Source organism: Oryctolagus cuniculus, chromosome 10, assembly GCF_051225735.1.
Source record: "Oryctolagus cuniculus isolate XC-2025 breed Fujian yellow rabbit chromosome 10, ASM5122573v1, whole genome shotgun sequence".
NCBI classification, from domain to species: Eukaryota; Metazoa; Chordata; class Mammalia; order Lagomorpha; family Leporidae; genus Oryctolagus; species Oryctolagus cuniculus.
The window spans coordinates 83,914,613-83,936,855 of record NC_142876.1 but is presented as its reverse complement, the minus strand read 5'-3'; the positions used below and the strand labels follow the sequence as shown (position 1 = coordinate 83,936,855).

The 22,243-nt window shown below is 40.6% G+C and overlaps 1 long non-coding RNA gene across 2 annotated transcripts in view; it reads right to left on the bottom strand.

Moving 5' to 3' along the window:
• The window catches only part of LOC127492325 (uncharacterized), a 245,331-nt gene extending 227,648 nt beyond the window's left edge, over positions 1-17,683 (bottom strand). The window contains exon 1 of one of the 2 annotated variants that reach the window (XR_016214228.1): positions 17,491-17,683. This is a non-coding gene — a long non-coding RNA (uncharacterized LOC127492325). The remainder of the gene's footprint in view (positions 1-17,490) is intronic. The other variant, XR_016214227.1, reaches the window with a different exon arrangement.
• Positions 17,684-22,243: the final 4,560 nt, after the last annotated feature.

Genomic DNA, 22,243 nt, shown 5'->3' with positions numbered 1-22,243 from the left:
AATTTTTATTCAACATCACAAGAATAATTCCAGTCTTTTCTCTTCATGTTTTGTTTCCTTTTCGGACAGTGAGAAGCTAGGCTCTAAAAATACAATATATTTACTCTTTAGTGAGTCTTATTCAATATGACTTCCCATTCTCATCTCATTCCTTCCCTTCCTTGCACTTCTCAACTTAGTTGGGCTCTGACTCTCCTTCTTGGGCCTCCCTCTTTTGTAGAAGCCCTATTCACTCAGCTTGGGCTCTAATATCCCATGTTAATCCACTCCTCTTGAGCTCTCTCCCCACACAGGGACAATATCCTCTTCTGCAAGGGTTCTGAAACTGGATTGTTCCTCTTCAAGGATGCTCTTGAGCTCTGAGTCCCCATACCTTCCCACACCCAACTGGGTGAACTCGTCTCCCTCCTTGGTCGCCAACACCCTACACCAGGCCACTCCTCAATGTAATGCTTACCATGTTCTGCCTCTACTAATTTCTTGCTCAAGATTGGCAAGAGCAGGTAATGGAAAGGGAAAAAAAAGAGAAGAATTATTAGATTAGTTTTGAAGAATTAAAAAAAATTTTTTTCTCCTATAATCAAGGAAAAAAATCAAAGAAGTCTTTATTATAATTTTGTGAACAAAGTAACACGTACAACTAATAAAAATTCAGACAGTTCCAAAGAGCTCAGTGTCTCCAGTGTACCCCTACTTCCACTTGCTTGCATGTACAAATGCATGTAAGACAATATTTTTTTTTCTCTTTGAACCTAATGGGATTATAATAACTGTTCTGCTACATTTTTCCACCAAATATATCTTGGAGGCATTTATATGGCATCCCAACACATTTATTAAATAAATAAGAAAGCATTTTTGTTTGAATTTTAAGTAGATAATAGTCTTCTATTGATGAACATTTAGGCTATTTCTGATTTTTTTCTTCCTATAGTAAATGCTACAATGTATGTCCTTGCAGATATATCTTAGTAGTTTTTCACATATAAAAATCAATTTAGGCTGGCACCGTGGCTCACTAGGCTAATCCTCTGCCTTGTGGCGCTGGTACACCGAGTTCTAGTCCCGGTCGGGGTGCCAGATTCTGTCCCGGTTGCCCCTCTTCCAGGCCAGCTCTCTGCTGTGGTCAGGGAGTGCAGTGGAGGATGGCCAGAGTACTTGGGCCCTGCACCCCATGGGAGACCAGGAGAAGTACCTGGCTCCTGCCATCGGATCAGTGCGGTGTGCCGGCTGCAGCGCGCTGGCCGCGGCGGCCATTGGAGGGTGAACCAACGGCAAAGGAAGACCTTTCTCTCTGTCTCTCTCTCTCACTGTCCACTCTGCGTGTCAAAAAAAATTAAAAAAAAAATCAATTTAGACCCTATCTAGCCCACTTGGGACCTAATTCCTTCGGAATCATAGCCTCTACTCTAACATCAATGGCTCTCCTCCTGACTTGTATTGATGGTCCTCTCCCCCACTTAATGTTGTATGATCAGAATTTTCTCTAAAGACAAACTCTTCTATCTGCAAGAATGAATGGCCTTTCTCCCAGTCTTGGCTGGGATCAGCTTTGCAGTAGCCCTCTCAGTAGTGATCTCAGGAACAGCTTTGGGCACAACATTATCTCGACCAACTGACTTCAAAACAACTCCAACAGTTACAGAAGGAGGTCACTAGGTCCACTGAGACCTCAGCTGGCATCATCTCAGGTCTCCAAAGGCATATTACCTCACTAACAGGCGTGGTACTACAGGACAGACAGACCTTAACAGTGTAGTTATTATGTTAGCCAATCAGGCCAGGCAAAATGCATCTAATCTTCATCACATCCATCTAATAGTCTTCACTAGGGTCCAGAGGATGCCCCCCCCCCCATTTCTTCTTTATGAAATTCTCTCATTACTTGGTTAATGCCACTCCTAGGACTATTGGCTGCTATTCTTACCCTGGCTTTTATGCTACCATGCCTGTTTAAGTGTTTACAGGAGGTGATAATGGAATAAACCCAAGCCTTCAACAGCCAGGTGGTCAACCAAATGCTGCTACAGGGATATACTCTGCTCCCCACCCAGGAGATAGTGGCTTGAGACTTGTCACCCCAGGTGACCAAGAAGTAGCTATAGAAGATAGACCAATGCCCCTCCATCCATCCTGGGCTTTTGAGGCTGATGTAATCCCATACAACACCTGCTTTATAATTAACTAAAGGGGGGAATGTTAGTAAAATGGCATGGTCTAGGCTGCAGCGTGCCGGCTGTGGCGGCCATTGGAGGGTGAACCAACGGCAAAGGAAGACCTTTCTCTGTCTCTCTCTCTCACTGTCCACTCTGCCTGTCAAAAAAAAAAAAAAAATGGCATGGTCTAGTCTGTGGCACGACTTACATCCCAGACACCATCCTAGGCTCCAGCCCCCACCACCATTGTTGGAAGTCAGGTGAACAGGCCCAACCACAGGTGTCAGCTCCACCCTCACCCTAATGGGATTTGCTGCTCCTACTTCCCTGCCCCAGGGGAAAGTATAACAGCACCTGCCTCCCACACAAATGCTCCCTCTTGATCTCTCTCTTTCAACTCCCGTCTTTCTTACTCTCTCCCCCTCTCCCCCTGACCCTCTCCCCTCTGGCCCATTAGGCTTCCCCTACCTGACAATAAACATTTTCCTTAAAAAAAAATCTATTTAGGGGCCAGCACTGTGGCACAGTGGGTTAATGCCCTGGCCTGAAGCGCCGGCATCCCATATGGGCGCCGGTTCGAGACCTGGCTGCTCCACTTCCGATCCAGCTCTCTGCTATGGCCTGGGAAAACCGTAGAGGATGGCCCAAGTCCTTGGGCCCCTGCACCCACATGGGAGACCAGGAAGAGGCTCCTGGCTCCTGGCTCCGGCTGTTGCATCCAACTGGGGAGTGAATCACAGGATGAAAGCCACACCCCCCCCAACTCTCACTCACTTTCTCTGCCTCTCCTCTCTGTGTGTAACTCTGACTTTCAAATAAATAAATAAATCTTAAAATAAGTCTCAATTTCAAGCAATTCAGGAAAATAAGAGCATGAGATACAGGCTACTAAAAAGGCAGTGGATCTTAATAATTATTTCATTTTGTGTCATAAAGTGTAAAGCTGCAAGAACATAATTTGGGGCATTTAGCCTAGCAATTAATATCCCAGTGAGGATGACTTTGTCTTACATGGTAGAGCTTGAGTTTGATTCCTAGCACTGACTCTGACTCAAGCTTCCTACCAATGCAGACCTTGAGAGGCAGCATGATGGTTCAAGTAAATGAACTTCTGCCACCTACGTGGGAGATTTGGGTTGAGTTCCTGTCTCCTGGCTTTGCTCTGGTCTAGCCCCATCTTTTGTAGGCATTTGGGGAGTGAACCAGCAGATAGGAGCAGAGTCTCTTGCTCTCAATCTTTTTTTCTCTATCTCCTTTCTCAAATAAATTAAAAAACAATTTTAAGAGCACAATCAGATCATTTTGTCTAAATATTATATGGTACCTAAATCCTTTTTAACAACTTAACAGCATATCCTGAGTCCAGACAGGGCCCACACAGGAGTAAATACCAGAGAAAAACTGCACCCTGAAGTAGCTGATATCTGTCTTAATATCATTTGCAATTCTACATGGGACCATATTCCTTATGTTCTCATAGGCATTTAAATCTGCTCCACTGTGAGCAGATCATTCACTGATCCAAGAAGGGTTCTGGAGTTAAAATCAAGTTTTTTTTAAATGATTTATTTATTTATTTGAAAGTCAGAGTTACACACAGAGAGGAGAGGCAGGGAGAGAGAAAGGTCTTCCATCCACTGGTTCACTCCCCCATTGGCCGCAACAGCCAGAGCTGCGCCGATCCGAAGTCGGGAGCCAGGAGCTTCTTCCTGGTCTCCCATGTGGGTGCAGGGGCCCAAGGACTTAGGCCATCTTCTACTGCTTTCCCAGGCCATAGCAGAGAGCTGGATCGGAAGTGGAGAAGCTGGGACTCAAACCGGTGCCCATATAGGATGCCTGCACTTCAGGCCAGGGCATTAACCCGTTCACCACAGTGCCAGCTCAAGTGAAACTTTTTGCTGGGTTCTATTTGTCTTCCAGCACTAAATCAATCACTTTGTTTTAAACTCATAATCTTTATCATTCCTATATACATCACATTTAGTGAAAGACAAGATCAATACGTAGGATGATCAATAACGACAAAACTGAAAATGGTGTCTTAAAGATGAAGCCACCCAACGAAGTGGACAGGGCAATAAAGCAAGGTACAGGGGTTCACAAGGGCAAATTACCTTAGCAGAACTGAGAGAAAAGGAGATTTCAAACAAAAATTAGTGGAGATTGTCTTTGTGGTACAACAGGGCACCCGCTGCTTACAATGCCAGCATCCCATATCAGAGGGCTGGTTTCAGCCCTAGCTGCTCTGCTTTCCTATCCAGCTCTCTGCTCAAGTTCCTGGAAGAACAGCAGATAATATCCCAAGTGTTTAGGCCCCTGTCATCGACGTGGGAAACCTGGATGAAGTTCCTGGCTCCTGGCTTCCACCTGGTCAAACTTCAGCTATTGTGACCATTTGAGAAATGAACCACCAGGTAGAAGATCTCCTTCTCTCTCTCTTTTTCTCTCTGCCTCTCCTTCTCTCTCTGTATAACTCTGAATTCCAAATAAATAAATAAATTTTAAAAAAAGATAAATTAGTGGCTGGGGTGGTACATACATTTTACATATAAGATTTAGAATAAGAAAATATTGGCTATCTCAGGGGAAAAGGAAAAAGCAAAAACATTAACTCATTTTCTTCCACTACCTTAAATATTTCAACAAGGTTTCAAGTTATTTACTACTAGATTTTCAACTAAGCAATATATTTGGATTGCATTAATTAACCATTGTTTTAAATTATTACTCATCATGTACATGTCCCAACTAAATACAATGGAAAAATATTGTTAGAATAAAACACAAGACAAATTCTTGTGAGGAAGAGCCCTATTACAATGAAACTATTTAACCAATTAAACTATATTTATATGGTCCTTGACTCGAAAAAGGAGATTTGGGAGCTGGTGCTGTGGTGTAGCAGGTTAAGCCGTTGTCTGCAGTACCGGCATCTATAAGGGCACCAGTTCAATTCCCAGATGTTACACTTCTGATCCAGCTCCCTGCTAATGCACCTGGGAAAGCAGTGGAGGATGGTCCAAGTCCATAGGCACCTGCACTCACGTAGGAGATCTGGACAAAGCTCTTGGCTCTTTGCTTCAGCCTGGCCCAGGCCCAGCTGTTGCAGCCCTTTGGGGAGTGAACCACCAGATGGAAGAGCTCTCTTTCTCTCTCTCTGTCCCTCTGTAATCCTGCCTTTAAAATCAAATAAATAAATAGAGACATGACAATTTTTTAAAGTCTTTACTACACATCTGAAGATCTTTAATACACATTCTTACTGTATCATATCCTCAGGATTAGTAACCTGGTGGAATTTGTAAGTAAATTTTTTATAATCCTAAAATTCCTAAGAATCCTAAAAATTTTTAAATCCTAAAATACCAAGATTCTCAAGAATTTTTTTCAGATTTATTCTATTTATTTGAAAGGCAGTTGACAGAGAGAGAAAGAGAGAGAGATAGACAGAGAGAGAGAGAGAGAGAGAGAGAGAGCACCAAAGATCTTCTGTCCACTGGTTCATTCCCCAAATGGCTGCAAGAGCTGGGGTTGGGCCAGGCTGAAGCCAGGAGCCTGGAACTCCATGTACATCTTCCACATGGGTGGCAAGGGCCCAAAGACTTGGGTCATCTTCCACTGATTTCCCAGGTGCATTAGCAGGGAGCTGCATAAGAAGTGGAGCAGCACTTTGAAATGAGATGCCAGCATCACAGATTTAACCTGCTATGCTACAACACCGGCTCTTTCTGATGATGCTTTAGGTGATAACAGTCCCAAAAGAAAACACTACTCCTTGTGTATCATGCTTATAAATATTCCTTTACTAAATCAACTTTGAATGATCCAGTGTGCCATCTATAGTTTGCTGGAGAATTTGCTCATATGGAGAGTGAATGTGGAATGGTCTTGCAGGGAATTTAGCTATAAAGGGATACAAGTATTAGGCATAAGCAGAGAAAGGGACAGGGTAAAGCCATCTTTTTATCCTTTTAATCTGTTAGAACATGTATGTATCATACCACGTCATACCATGTCAGAGTATCAATAATAAAGTCTCATTTCAAAAAAAAATTATTGCAATATCTGGCTCTAACTTTGCTCATTGGGGTTACTCTCTATATGGTCTCACAAGATTCAGGAGAATGGGATAAACCTTGATCTTCAGTCTCTGCTACCAGAACAGTTGTTCCTTCTCCAGAGCATTGCAGACCTTTTGGAAATAGGAATCATTTTATTTTATCTTAGCCTAGAGGAACTTTGCTGAGACTCCTAAGGCCTCAGAAACCATCCCACATCTACTTGTACCTTCTGGGATACAATGTGCCTTGTGCCGATGGGATTACTTCTTTTCATCTCTGGCCCACATATCCAAATCAATTTTCAATAGATTCCAGATGGATTAGAAGAATATGTAGTATTTTCTTATAGTTTATCTTCTGGTCTTCCTCAAAATTCAATTCTAACCATAGGTCTGATTAAATCATTCTTCTGCTACTTCATTATTTTCTACTGATTTTGAGATAAAACACAAACATGAACTAGAAGACCCTTCACAATCCTTTCTCCGGCTTATCTTTCCTATTTTACCTTTGGTTACTTGGTGTCCTTCCCCACCAATAATCTGTCAATATTCCAACTTCATGGAGCTACTGATCATCTCTGAACACCCAAGTAACAGAAGAAACTAATATTCTTGAGCAATTATTATGTGTCATCTACTAATCCCAGGAGTTGCTGTATGTCTTATTTAAGCCACACAACTGATAAGGATACTGATGCTCAATCACATTAAGGAACTCACTAATAAGAGCCAATGAGTCATGCACAAGGGGCCGAACTGGGTCACTACTACAGGGCTGCTACTACTCAAAATCTCCCAACTTCAACGCTCTTTCTCACTTTCTCCACCTGGTAGAAACTCCTGACGCCTTAAAGCAAAGCCTGGATTTTCATTTCCTCTGAACTCTTCCATGGCTACAGTAAATACGGATATTCCCTTCTTTCCTTCACAGCACTTTCAACATTTCCATCACAGCTCTTCTCCTATGACCTTCTTGTTATCTGTATTTGTGTTTGTCTAGAATCACTAACTACATTGGTTTTTTGAGAACCAGGACTAAAGGTATACTATTCATCTTTGATATTACACTCCTGTACAGAACCTAGTGTAAGATCCTCTACTAATATCTGATAAGGAAACAAATTAATCTGGAAACTATAGACTGTCCCACTGCCACCTTTTCAAGATTTATTTATTTATTTGAAACGCAGAGTTATAAAGGGGGAGAGACAAAAAGAAAGTTTTCCATCAGATGGTTCACTCCTCAAATGGCTGCAATGGTCAGGGCTGGGCCAGGCCAAAGCCTGGAGCTGAGAGCTTCATTGGGGTCTCCCGTGTGGGTGCGGGGGTACAAGTATTTGGGCCATCCTCCACTGTTTTCCCAGGTGCATTAGCGGGAAGCCAGATCAGAAGTAGAAAAGCTGCAACAGGAACTGGCACCCATATGCAATGCTGGCACTGAAGGCCACAGCTTAACCTGCTGTGCCACAGCATCAGCACCACCTATCACCATCTATGAATATACCTGGAATGAAAAATAATTTATGCTTTGCCTGGTAAGAAAGTTTCTAACCGTATACTACCAAAGCATGCCAAATAATGGGATATGCCACTTGTACATGATACTGGCAATAAAAAATTTGCTACAAAGCCAAAGATTAGAACTATTAAACAAAGTGAAAAAGAAACATAATTCCTCATGGCTCTCCATGAGATACAAACTTAATTTTACAAAATTAACTCAAAACACAGAATTCCTTGAATGACGGTAAAAAGGGTATAGCAGCAATGAATTATTTTTATCTAAGTAAAGGAAGATACACATGACAGACTTGTGAAAACAAAAGACTGACAGCACAATCATTTAAGATCAAAGGTGACTTCATGAAGACTTTAAAGCTCCAAGAGGAATTCTTTCAATGATTTCTAGAGGTTATACAATATCTTAATGGTGATTAATAATGATAAAAATCAGCAGAAACGAACACAGAGTTTAAAATGGTTTTCAACTGAAACATGGATCAATGGAACAGAAGAGAGAGCCCAGAAATTAATCCACATACATACAGCCAATTGTTTTTTGACAAAAGCACTCACACCATACAGTGGACTAAGGAGATCTCTTCAACAAATGGTGCTGGCAAAACTAGGTGTATATATGTAGAAGAGTGAAATTAGATCCATACCTCTCACCACACACAAAAATCAACTTAAAGTGGATCAGAGACCTAAGTTTAAGGCCTGATATTATGAAGTTGCTGGAATAAAATGTAGAGGAAACACTCCAAGACATCAAAGTAGGGGATGACTTCTTGGACAAGACCCTTGAAGCACAGGCAACAAAATCAAAACTAAATAAATGGTACTATATCAAACTCAGAAGCTTTTGTACAGCAAAGGAAATGATCAATTGAGTGAAGAGAGAACCAACAGAACGGGAAAAAAATATTTGCAAATATTTACCTATTTGTCAGATAGGTATCTGACAAAAGGTTAATATCCTGAATATATCAGCATCTTAAAAAACTGAACAAAAAAACAACCAATCCAGTTGAGAAACGGGAAAAGGATTTCAATAGACAGTTTTCAAAATAAATACAAATGACCAACAAAAAGATGAAAAAATGCTCAATATCACTAGCCCTCAGGGAAATGCAAATCAAAATCACAATGAGATATCACTTCACTCCTGTCAGAGTGGCTAAAATCCAAAATACAGAGATTAACAAATGCTGGCAAGGATGTGGAAAAAGGGGAACATTTACACACTGTTGGTGGGAATGTAAATTAGTGCAGCCACTACAAAAAACAATATGGAAATTTGCTAAAAAACTGGAAATAGGCCGGCGCCACGGCTCAATAGGCTAATCCTCCGTCTAGCGGCACCGGCACACCGGGTTCTAGTCCCGGTCAGGGCGCCGGATTCTGTCCTGGTTGACCCTCTTCCAGGCCAGCTCTCTGCTGTGGCCCGGAAGTGCAGTGGAGGATGGCCCAAGTCCTTGGGCCCTGCACCCGCATGGGAGACCAGGAGAAGCACCTGGCTCCTGCCATCAGATCAGCACGGTGCGCCGGCCGAGACAGCCGTTGGAGGGTGAACCAACAGCAAAGGAAGACCTTTCTCTCTGTCTCTTTTTCTCACTGTCCACTCTGCCTGTAAAACAAACAAACAAAAAAAACTGGAAATAGACTTGCCCTATGATCCAGGAATCTCACTACTGGTTATATAGCCAAAAGACATGAACACACTGAATCAAAGAGAAATATGCACCATGATATTTACAGCTGCACTGTTTACAACAGCCAAAATTTGGAACCAACTAAGGTTTCCATTGTCAGATGAGTGGATAAAGAAAATGTAGTATATACACACAATGGAATATTATTCAACTATAAAAAAGAATAAAATTCTATCATTAGCAGCAAAATGCATGCAACTGGAGGATATCACAATGAGTGAATTAAGCTGGACTCAGAAAGACAAATACCATGTGTACTCACTTATATGTGGGATATAGAAATTATTTATTAATTAAATAATTAATACTAAAATTAATAAAAATTAATAAAATTAATAATTTTAGCATTAAGCTAAAATTTAAAGAAAAAAGAGAAAAAAATAAAAATGTGCCTATCAGTATTGCTGCAAATACAGCTTTATTGAACTTTTATAACTTCGCAAAATCAATACCTAAAAATGTCATACTACTATAGTTTTAATGATATGTGATTACTTTAAAATTTACCGTATATGGATGAAAGTCATTTTTCCATTCAATTATCATTTATAGCAGTTGTCTATATTCCCACTAAACTAGCGTCTTTTTGCTTTTTACTTGTTAAACTTCTTAGTGGTGAAGAATTAAGCCTTTTTATTATAATTTTAAAATTTATTTTCTCAAAAACTTAAAAAAAAAGAAGGGGAGAAGGAAAGAGGGTGGGAAGGAGAGGGGGAAGGAGGAAGAGAAGGAAGAAGGAAGGGAATATCATGTTCTTAGAAATGTATGACAAATCACACTGAATCTATTAACAACCAATTAAAATTATAATTAAAAATTAAAAATGTTTTTCAGTGTTCTAATCTAGAATTTAAAAGGAAAATGAAATGAAGCGTTTTAGCAGCTGTGTATTAGAAAAATGAAGTGTCTGAGTAGGATCTCATGAAACATAAGATAAAATCTAATTACTCTCTTCAGCAGAACATGAGCCACAGTTTTAAAAATTTAATTAATTTTTATTTGAGAGGCAGAGACAGGGACAGAAAAAGAGATACATAGAGATAGCTCCCAACTGCTGGTTTATTTCCCAAATGTCTACAACAGCAGTGGTTGAGTCAGACTGAAACTGGGAGCCAGGAGCTCAGCAAAGACCTGCCATGCACCACATGTCAGGGACCCAAACATTTGAAGCACCATCTGCTGTCTCCGAGAGTGCACATTAGCAGGAAGGTGGAAGTGGGAGTGGAGTTGGGACTTTAACCCAGGCACTCCAGTCTGTCCCAAACAGCATTCTAACTGATGATCAAATGCCCACCCTGAGTCACGGCTTTAACAAAAATCGTCAGTTCACTCTGTGAACATGTGTATGAAATACTATGGCACTGAAAGGCTAATTTATTAATGACAAATTAAGACACTACAATGGTAACTATTACAAGGATGTAATACTCAAAATTCAGTACTCTTGGCACTATTATATATATTACACTAAGCATGAAGTAGAAGACAAAAATTCTCAGAAAAGGCAGTTATCAATTTCAGAAGTTTATTGGTCTAGTCATCAGAAAAAAAGAAATCTGTTCAAAACTAGATCTGTTTATTAAAGAACTTTGAAGTAATCATTTGTAAAGTTATTTTACACTTAATTAATCAGGGTCCAGGAGGGTCATTTTAATCATATATTTAATCAGTTCATTTTAAGACTTCTCTTTTTAGCAGTAACCAAGTGCAAAACAGACATATTTTAACTGAGAGACTAAATCCCCAAGCTAATCACCATATGATGAATGATCCTGGAATATATGATAGAAGATGTGAAAGTGTTTTATCCAAAGAGAGTTCAAGAACCTTTGTATAAGAAACAGTTTCTGACTCCCAGGCATTGACATATGTGCAATGATTTTAAAACAAATATATTTAGGACAGGGAATAACTTCCTGTGCTTGCTGATTTTGTCCACTAAAACTAAATTAGATACTTGGTTCTTAGAGTAGTGTAAATAAAATTGTCACTGGTAGTTAATGCTCTATTTTGGGAAGACATTCTATTGTAAATTACTAGGAGTTCCACTGATGAAATTCAATTGGAACAGAATATGGCTCAAAACATCTTATTTATAACTCAATTTAATAGGAGATATAACATACTTCATTTTTTTCAGCTTTTAGAATAATGGATCATAAAGCCACATATTCTTGTCAGGGTATTCACTAAACTTTACACTCAACTTCTATTGTCATCCTCTGTAGTAGCCTAAAAATAAGTTTGAAAATGTAGATAGGGCAAAAAGTTAGAAGGATAATTTATGTTTCTAGTTCTTTGTTTCACTGATTATTCATTCAATGAATTTTTTTTTTTTTTGAGCACTTACTTAGGATTGGAGAAATGTACTCAAAGAACACAGAAATAAACAACGGCAATTCCATCTCTGCTTTCATGGAGTTTATAGTCCATATACAGTTTATATGACAATCAGCTAGAAAAAAATATTTGCATGAAAATACATTTCTTGTATGCAGAATGGTGAAACAGGAAGCTTTCAGTCTTTGGAGTCAGGCCAACCTGAAACCCAATCCTGCCTCAGGGAGAGCCAGTTTTCATGTTTTATCCTCCTCAAAAAATAGGGATGGCAGGAACAAGCTTTGCGATATGGTAGACTAAGCTACTTCCTGGACTCCTGCATCCTACAGCATAGTGCTGGCTTGAGCCCTGGTTGCTCTACTTTGCATTCCACTTCCTGTTAATCTGTTGATGTAAGCAGCACAAAGTGGACCAAGAACTTGTACCCCTGTCAGCCATCTGTGAGATCAGAATGGAGTTCCTGGCTTTTGACTTCAGCCTAACCTAGCCCTGGTTATTGCATCCATTTAGAGGGTGAACTAGTAGATGGAATTCTCAATTAAAAAAATAAGTCTTTTAGAAAAAAAATAGGAATTGCAATACCTCCTGAAGAGAATTCTTCTGAAGATTAACTGGGATAATATCTGGGAAAGGCCTGGCAATTAATAGGTATTCAAATCATTCCCTTTGCCTCACTTATTTTCCATTAATATAAAACTAGGTAACATAAATTTGGCAGTAAAGTTATTTTCCTCTATTAAATTTAAGATGTTATTCAATAAAAAAGTGGAATTTTAGATTATAAGCCAATCCTAAACCTTGTTCCAAAGAAGGTCATGTTTTTTTTTTCTTTTATTTAATGAATATAAATTTCCAAAGTACGACTCATGGGTTACAATGGCTTCCCCCCCCCATACCGTCCCTCCCACCCACAACCCTCCCCTTTCCCACTCCCTCTCCCCTTCCATTCACATCAAGATTCATTTTCGATTATCTTAATATACAGGAGATCAGCTTAGTATACCTTAAGTAAGGATTTCAACAGTTTGCTCTCACACAGAAACATAAAGTGAAAAATAATAGATGATTTTTTTTAAATGATGATGAAATCAGATCAGACCTATTGTCATGTTTAATCCCAGTGAGAGTCAAGTTGGGAATTGATAATTTCTTTTTTTTTTTTTTTACAGAAGATCAGTTTAGTGTACATTAAGTAAAGATTTCAATCGTTTGCACCCCCATAGAAACACAAAGTGAAATATACTGTTTGAGTACTCGTTATAGCATTAAGCCTCAATGTACAGCACATTAAGGACAGAGATCCTACATGAGGAGTAAGTGCACAGTGACTCCTGTTGTTGACTTTACAAATTGACACTCCTGTATATGGCATCAGTAATCTCCCTATGCACCAGTCATGAGTTTCCAAGGCTATGGAAGCCCCTTGAGTTCTCCGACTCTTATCTTGTTTAGACACGGTCATAGTCAAAGTGGAGGTTCTCTCCTCCCTTCAGAGAAAGGCACCTCCCTCTTTGAAGACCTGCAAAGAAGGTCATGTTAACATGAACTGTAATAAATTAAAATGCCCAAAGTCTATATTTTATTTAATTAATTAATTTATTTATTTATTTATTTTTGGCCAGGCAGAGTTAGTGAGAGAGAGAGAGAGACAGAGAGAAAGGTCTTCCTTTTCCATTGGTTCACCCCCCAAATGGCCACTACAGCCAGCGCACTGTACCCATCCGAAACCAGGAGCCAGGTGCTTCCTCCTGGTCTCCCATGTGGGTGCAGGGCCCAAGCACTTGGGCCATCCTCCACTGCCTTCCCGGGCCACAGCAGAGAGCTGGACTGGAAGAGGAGCAACCGGAACGGAATCCGGCGCCCCAACCAGGACTAGAACCCAGGGTGCAGGCACCACAGGTGGAGGATTAGCCTAGTGAGCCACGGCACCGGCCCAAAGTCTATATGGTTTAAGTAACTATTATCACTACCTGAAGAAATACAAGGAGTATGGTCATTGTTGATAACGTCACCTGTAAGATTAAGTCTTCTACTTAATGTCTTAAAAATATAATTAAAATTAAACCCTAAAGGAATTTTAATATGTATGAAAGCTTCTAATGAAGATTAATATTTTCTTTTTTCCAAAACCCTAGTAATTAAAAGTTTTCCTTTTTTTTTTTTAAAGATTTTATTTATTTATTTTAGTGGTAGAGTTAGGGATGGAGAGAGGGAGAGACAGAGTTCACTCCCCACATGGCTGTAACTGCTGGAGCTGGGTTGATCTGAAGCCAGAAGCCAGGAGCTTCTTCAGGGTCTCCCATGGGGATGCAGGGGCCCAAGCACTTGGAGCATCTTCTGCTTTCCCAGGCCATACCAGAGAGCTGGATGGGAAGTGGAGCAGCCAGGACTGGAACTGGCACCTGTATGGGATGCTGGCACCACAGGCAGAGGCTTAGCCCACTATGCCATAGGACTGGCCCCAAGTTTGCTGTTAATTAAAACTACAGATAATTCCCTTAACTGTATTAGCTTTATTCAAATATCTGTTGATTATATAGATCTAAATAGTTTTAATTCCATAAACTTGATTGTCTTATACCTGAGAGAAAATAGCTCAGAATGTATGTACTTTATTATTTGCTTTCTGTGCATTTTGTTTTGAATAGAAAAACCTAGTTGTCCCTAAGGCAATGAAAACATTATTTCTTTTTTTCCACTTTTTCTATTGTAAGAAAATTGGATGAACATTGAAATAATAACAAAATTCAGTATACACTATTTTCAATGATGATAATGTCTTCATTAATTAAGAAATTTATTTTAGCCTTAGTTTTCAAGTAAATCTTTTTTATTGAATAACATCTTAAATTTAATAGAGGAAAATAACTTTACTGCCAAATTTATGTTACCTAGTTTTATATTAATGGAAAATAAGTGAGGCAAAGGGAATGATCTAAGTTTTTTTTTTTTTTTTCATTTCCTTTCTGCCTTAAAATATCAGAGTCAAAGACCTAGGTGCAGCCTGTACTTGAAACCTGGCAAGTTGGCTCTGAGCACATGGTATGGGTATATATGGGAGGATGGGGATCTGCAGGTGTGTATCATCTTTTGTTTCCTGTTTTTTTTTTCTGGTTGCAGGGTGCAAATAAAACACCTGGGAATGCCTGCTTCACTGAGCAGTGGAGGGACAAGTTTACTACTTATCTCAGAGGTCTGGATCTGCCTTTTAGGGTTCCCACTTGTGTTTCCAGCATTGTAGGAAAACCTAAAATTTTTCATTATGTTATCTCTTTTTTAGAAAAACAATAACTAAAGGGAGAAACCACACAAATAACCAGATGTGTTACACCAAATTTTAGCACATTGCAGACCTTTTCCACCATATTTTCCCTTCAGTCAACTGGTATAGATATGAGTGCAGTCATGAAAGAAACAACACAACAAAAATAATTAGTTATGGATTTGAGAAATGACTGGCTTCATTATCACTTGCTTTAGTCAACGGTGTTGGGTCACCATAAAATATAAGCAGGTAAGTCAAATGAAAGTGGAGTAGCAAAGCTTTATGAACCATCAAGTCCTGGGTCTGAGCGCAACTCCATCATTTCACAGCTTCATGATACATCCAAGTACTTACCTCAAAGAAGACTCAGTGCTCATCTGTCAAGTAGAGAACATTGGTATCCCCTCATGGGACTGAATGCAAGTGATGTGAGATAATACATGCATATGTGATGGCATGGTGCCATGCATCCAGTAAACTTATCACCATTATCATCATCCTGGCTCATTTTGGGACTGTTTTATTACAGCTGCATTGAAAATTAAGTCAATGCACTATAATCCCATATGGTAAACACATGAACACATTCCACATGAAACACACATACAAAAATCTCAAATTCATATCCAGTTTTCTCTTTTAACACAAATGTACTGAATAGGCACAAAAATTAATCCTTTAAACATACTTAAGTTAGAAATTATCATTTCTAAATTTAAAATGCACATAACAATATGTCTACAGGAAGTGAAATGATGAGATTTCCCTTGACATGGAATGAATGTCATTTTTTAGTTTTAAACCATTTATATAGCAATTAGCATTACTTATCTAAATTCATTTTGAAACTATGACTGCTGCTGGCCCTTCAAGAACCTGTAATGGCTATCTGTTTTTGATGAATTCTTCTAGGGAAATTCGTAATTTTTAGATTTTCACCAATATCAGGGTTTAATAATTTCCGAAGATTTTCTTCCCTCCTCTCCACACCCCCACACCACCAAGCAACAGAAAGCCATGAGATTCAACAAAATTGTTTGACAATGTTTTGTTAACATTCGGCATTCCACAACCAATCCACATTTTTTGTTTCAACTGGCTTTTCTTTGTCACATGAAATCTACCAAAATGTATGGGATGATCAGAAAAGAGGATACCACATTTCACTGAGTTTCGAATCAACAAAGGAACATGAGTTTAGAGTTCCCAAAATAACTTCTTTAAAAAGATTAAGCTTGTACATAAACAATACAGAAAAATTCAACTGTAGTAGTTTAAAATGGCTCTCTGGAAAATAGATTCAAAAAGAATGCATTTATATAGTATCTTTGCTCTTTTTATAAGGTCTCAACAGATTTATAACATTTTTAGGTATGCTTCTCAAGTTAAGTATAAATACCACTAGTCGTTTTTATTCGTACTGTAGAGATGAACTCTTTCATTTACCAAACTCAGAGGACAAGCAAACATGACTCTAGAGACTAGTACAGGTCTCAAGCTCAAGGACATCGCAATAAGAGGAAAAAGGGAAGATGGGAACTTCTCTGCATCTGTTACAAGGAACAACAGCTGTCTTCTACTTATTTTACCCAAGGAAGTACCAAATACAGATGATCATTATTTTCCTCCAAAATATTCACTAAACACAGATAGCTAAAACTGACGTTTGCCCTAGCACCTTCAGACTTCATTTCTGCCCATCCTAATGCCTGTTGTAATAAAAGGAACAATTTCTGAGAAGTTGGATGAGAACAGAGCACCGGTGAGAATCTACTAAAGAAGCCTGTGTTGAATGGTCAAAAGGCTGACTGTGAAATTGAAACTGCTTCTAAAAAGTTCATATTCATGTAAATTCATCTGAGATCCACCTCAGTTTAATCTCCCAGTGCATCTGAGTATCAAAACTCATTTCCCAAAAGATCAAGAAGTTGCCAAATTTCAAAAGAAGGGAAAATCAGCAGGGAATGACTAACCTTTCCTATATCACAAAGAATTCACCTTGCAAAAGGCAACTAGGCTTCTCAGCCACAGAGGGGACACAGTTGGGAACATCAGAAAGAGCACGACCTTTCGATCCGAGTAGCAGCGCTAGGTGGCAGGGGAGAATCCTTATACCTACACGCTCTCCACATAGCTCTGGCTGATGCCTACTGCATTGCTATCACCTTCACCTTCTCTTTTGTGTCAAAGAGAAGCTTTTAGGCCGACATCAGTGCCAACAGTGGCCTCTTCCTTGCAGGGAAAGCTGCTGTGAGCGAAATACAACCCTTATCCAGCCTTTAATTGCAGCTCATTTGACTGGTGGAATTAAGCACACAAGGAAGAGATTTAGGGTCTAGCCACACATTCCTAATTTTCAGTCTAGCAGATCCCATATCAAAATATATCCCCAAATCAATAAGAAACAAACACACTGGGGGGGCTATGAGAACCCCTCAAGTGCTGACTTACCGAAGAAGCTGAGCCTCCAGAGAAAGCCCGAGAGGACGCCTGTCTCTCTGACGCACCCTCACACTTGAAGAGATTTCAGCTGAAACTGCCTGAAACTTGATTGGAGTCCACGTGCAGAACCACTCAGGAACGTGGTCTGTGAATGCAGTGGCTGTGATCACCTTTTCACTACTCACAATCCTTGAAGAAGAGGTTTTTAAGAAATCAAGCTTCACTATGGTTTCAACCCCTCTAAACCTCATTTGTACTATTTAAAATAGTACTATTTAAAGGGTTGTTGTGGGGAGCAAATGAGATGGTTGATCCTGGAAAAGAGTTTTGTATGGCGCCTCAATAAAGCACTCAATGAATGTAAGCTATTGTGTTACTACCACCACTAAATGAGAAAAGGTTAGCAGATGTTTTAAAACAAAGAGCAGCCATAGTGATTGTCATTCTCATCATTACCACTTATGTTCAACCAGTTGACTCGCTGTTTTCACGGGCACACCCTGGAATTTCCCCCTCTCTCTTCAGTTTCTAGGCCACAGTGGCTACAGCTCATGCGGGGGGATCACAGAAAGAGGAGTCTGAGATCTGCCTTGCGACTCAGCAGCTAGTGAAGCTTGGGTGATTTGTCTCACTCCCTGAGCCTCGGTTTTCTCCTTCTGAAAATGAGCGTGTTAATGAGACTTTGCTCCATAGGTTATTTATGAGGATGAGATGGCATAGCATCCAGGACGGAGTACGAATTCACTGGACTTAGTGGCTGCTATTGGCACTGTTAGTATTAGCATTCACTCTGCTTGGCATAACTTTCCCATCTAAATACCTGGTTCCTTTACATTTCAGTTTAAAAATGTCCTCCATGTATCCACATGTCTGTTCTCAGGTCTCCTTCAGACTCTGGGAATCAAGAAAGAAATTGGAGGTAGCTCTTGGAATTAAGGAGCTCCTTGTCTGGGAGTGGAAAGATGTCAGGTGTAGAAAGTTCTTAAAGCAATGAAGAGTGCCAAATGGCCAGAGACTTGTGTATTTTAATGGTGGTATTAATTTAACCTGGAAAAGATCTAGGACGGGAGACGATGTATACCATGTGCTGTTATGGTTGGGAGCATGGACTTTGGTGTTAAAAAGATCTGGAGTTAAATCTCAGCTTTGCCACTTCTTTACTAGATAATTTTGGGTAATAGTCTCTCCTGTGCCTCAGTTTCTAAATACGTACAATAGGGATATTGGAGAACCTAGATGAGTGACAGTGAAGATTACATTGGAAAGGCACTATAGGGGTGGTGCTGTGGCCTAGTGGGTAAAGCTGATACAGTGTCAGCATCCCAAATGGGTGCCTGTTCGAGTCCGAGCTGCTCCTCTTCCTATCCAGCTCTCTGCTGTATCCTGGGAAAGCAGTAGAAGATGGCCCAAGAGCTTGGGTCCCTGCACCCACGTGGGAGATCCGGAAGACACTCCTGGCTCCTGGCTTCAGATCAGTGCAGCTCCAGCCGTTTCGGCCAATTGGAGAGTGAACCATCAGATGGAAGATTCTCTCTTTCTCTCTCTCTCTATTCTCTCTCTGTCTCTCTCTCTCTCTCTGTCTCTCCTCTCTGTGTAACTCTTTCAAATAAAAATAAATAAGTCTTTAAAAAAATAATAACTCAGAAGTGAGAAAGAAGCAGGAACCAGAAGATAGGGCATCAAACATTAAAATGAGTCATTACCTGGGGCCGGCACTGTGGCATTGTAGGTTAAGCCTTTGCGTATGACTCTAGAATCCCATATGGTTGATGGTTTGAGTCCTGGCTGCTCTGCTTTCACTCTGGCTCCCTGTTAATGCACTTTGGAAAGCAGTGGAAAATGGCACAAGTGCTTGTGCCCTTGCACCCATGTGGGAGACTTGGAAGAAGCTCCAGGCTCTTGGCTTCAGCCTGGCCCACCCCCAGCCATTAAGGCCATTTGGGAAATGAACCAGCAGATGAAAGACTTCTCTCTCTCTCTCTCTCTCTGTTTTCTTCTCTGATACTCTGCTTTTCAAATAAATAAATAAGTCTTAAATGAGTCATTCCCTGTCTTGGTTTGCTTGGAACTGAAGAATTTTTCCAGGGAAGCAGGACTTTGGGGAGTTTCTAAGAAAACCAGCATAAGTTGATCTCCCTATGATTATACAATTTTGCCCTAGCAAATGGGGGCCTTGAAGACAAGAGTTTAGGCTGTATTTTTAGACAGTAAGAAGTTCTTGAGAAAGAGAAAATCATCTAGAAGTGTGTTTCAGGCAACTGGTCCACAAAATAAAGGTGTTGCTTCTTGTCCTTGCCAAGAAAGTCTCTTCCTCATTGCTCCATGCACAGTTCTTCATTTAGTGTATATCTCACTGTATCTGTGTCCAAGATTTGTGTGTATGTTCTCATAGTCTTACAATCTTTGATGTCAGGATTGAGAATGCACCATTGTATCTCCACAGGTCATATACATAAGAGCAACACACATTGAATCAAACCGAAAACCTATGATTCAGTACAACACAGTATCAATTGATGCTTACTGATCTCAGCTTAGAATTGAACATTGGGTTTCTGTGTGCCTGGTAATTATTCTTCTGTTTCCATATAAAGACAATCAGTTAAAATTTACATATGAAATAATTTTCTATAAAACATAAGGAAGGATTATTTCCTTCTCCATTAATGTTTTTAGTTGAGGAAATTTTTCTTACACATTCATTTGATTAACAAATGCTTAGTACTGTTGCATCCCAGTCCCTGATGTGGATCTGAGATACAGGTGAAAAGTCAAGATTCCCCAGTTAATCCCCATAAGGAAAGCAATGAGTAGAGCTCCCATGCCAGGTTCAAACTGGCTTCAACTTATTTTCAAATGATATTAGAACTTAACTACTCTATGGGAAGGTTTGTTTCAGGTACCATCAAAGCAACGAATTAAGCAAATAGCATTTGTATATTTCTATGTGTACAGGTCTGTGAAGAAAATTAAGATATATTACCCGGTGAAATAATACAGCACGGTGATTTCAAAGCCAAGGTTCTAGGGCCAGAATGACATGGATTCAAATCTCAGCTCTGCATTTAATTCACTTACCTTTGATAAGGTATTAACGTCTCTGAATCTCAGATTCTTTATGCAAAAAATGGGGAGGAAGAAACAGTACCTCACTGTTGTAAGAATAAAAGAAGGGGGCCGGCGCCGCGGCTCACTAGGCTAATCCTCCGCTTAGCGGCGCCGGCACACCGGGTTCTAGTCCCGGTCGGGGCGCCGGATTCTGTCCCGGTTGCCCCTCTTCCAGGCCAGCTCTCTGCTGTGGCCAGGGAGTGCAGTGGAGGATGGCCCAAGTGCTTGGGCCCTGCACCCCATGGGAGACCAAGAAAAGCACCTGGCTCCTGGCTCCTGCCATCGGATCAGCGCGGTGTGCCGGCCGCAGCACGCTGGCTGCGGCGGCCATTGGAGGGTGAACCAACGGCAAAGGAAGACCTTTCTCTCTGTCTCTCTCTCTCACTGTCCACTCTGCCTGTCAAAAAAAAAAATAAAAATAAAAAAAAAAATAAAAGAAGGGGCCAGTGTTGTGGCTTAGGGGTAAAGCCACAACCTGCAATGCCAGCATCCCATATGGGCTCTGGTCGTGATCCAGCTACTCTACTTTCTATCCAGTTCCCTGCTAACAGCATGGGAAAAGCAGCAAAGACCCATGTTCTTGGGCCCCTGCCACCCATGTGGGAAACCTAGGAGAAACTCCTGGCTCCTGGATTAGACCTGGATCAGTCCTGGCCATTGCAGCCATCTGGGGAGTCAACCAGAAGATGGACTATCTCTCTCTCCTGTGTCTCTTCCTCTTTCTCTGTAACTCTGACTTTCAAATAAATAAATGAATCTCCTAAAAAAGGAAGAAGAAAATGAAATAACATATGTAAAGCATGTAGCACTAAAAACACATTTTATGAAAAAATATGTTTCTGAAGTCCTTGGATAATGAAACATGTCTCAGTTGCTAGCTAAAGACAGGCTTCCTTGTTGACAGATCATTCACTCATTCACCCACTTAGGCTCACAGTTTATAATTACTTGGCTAAGCAAGTTTGTAAATTTCATAATTCTTAACAAACTTAAGTTTCTTGGGTTGGGGTGGGTTCCTGAGTGGTGAAGGAGATGAGCATTCCACAGGCATATTAAGAAATGGAATTAGGATTAATATCTATTAGAGAAGGAAAAGATGCCATTATGATAAAGGCCTCAGTTATCTCCACAAGATGCTATGGATGGACAGGGCTGCTTTAGGATTTCCAATATTAGGGCAAAAGTATTGGGGTTTCATACTCATTTTAAAGGGAACAGGGTATTGCCCTGAACTGGGTCTCTCTCTCTCTCTCTCTCTCTTTTTTTTTTTTTTTTTTTTTTTTTTTTTTTTTTTTTACAGGCAGAGTGGACAGTGAGAGAGAGAGAGAGAGAGAGAGAGAAAGGTCTTCCTTTGCCATTGGTTCACCCTCCAATGGCCGCTGCGGCCGGCGCACTGCGCTGATCTGATGGCAGGAGCCAGGTACCTATCCTGGTCTCCCGTGGAGTGCAGGGCCCAAGCACTTGGGCCATCCTCCACTGCACTCCCTGGCCACAGCAGAGAGCTGGCCTGGAAGAGGGGCAACCGGGACAGAATCCGGCGCCCCAACCGGGACTAGAACCCGGTGTGCCGGTGCTGCAAGGCGGAGGATTAGCCTAGTGAGCTGCGGCACTGGCCTGGGCATCTCTCTTGAGCTGAGAGAAAACCCACAGAGAA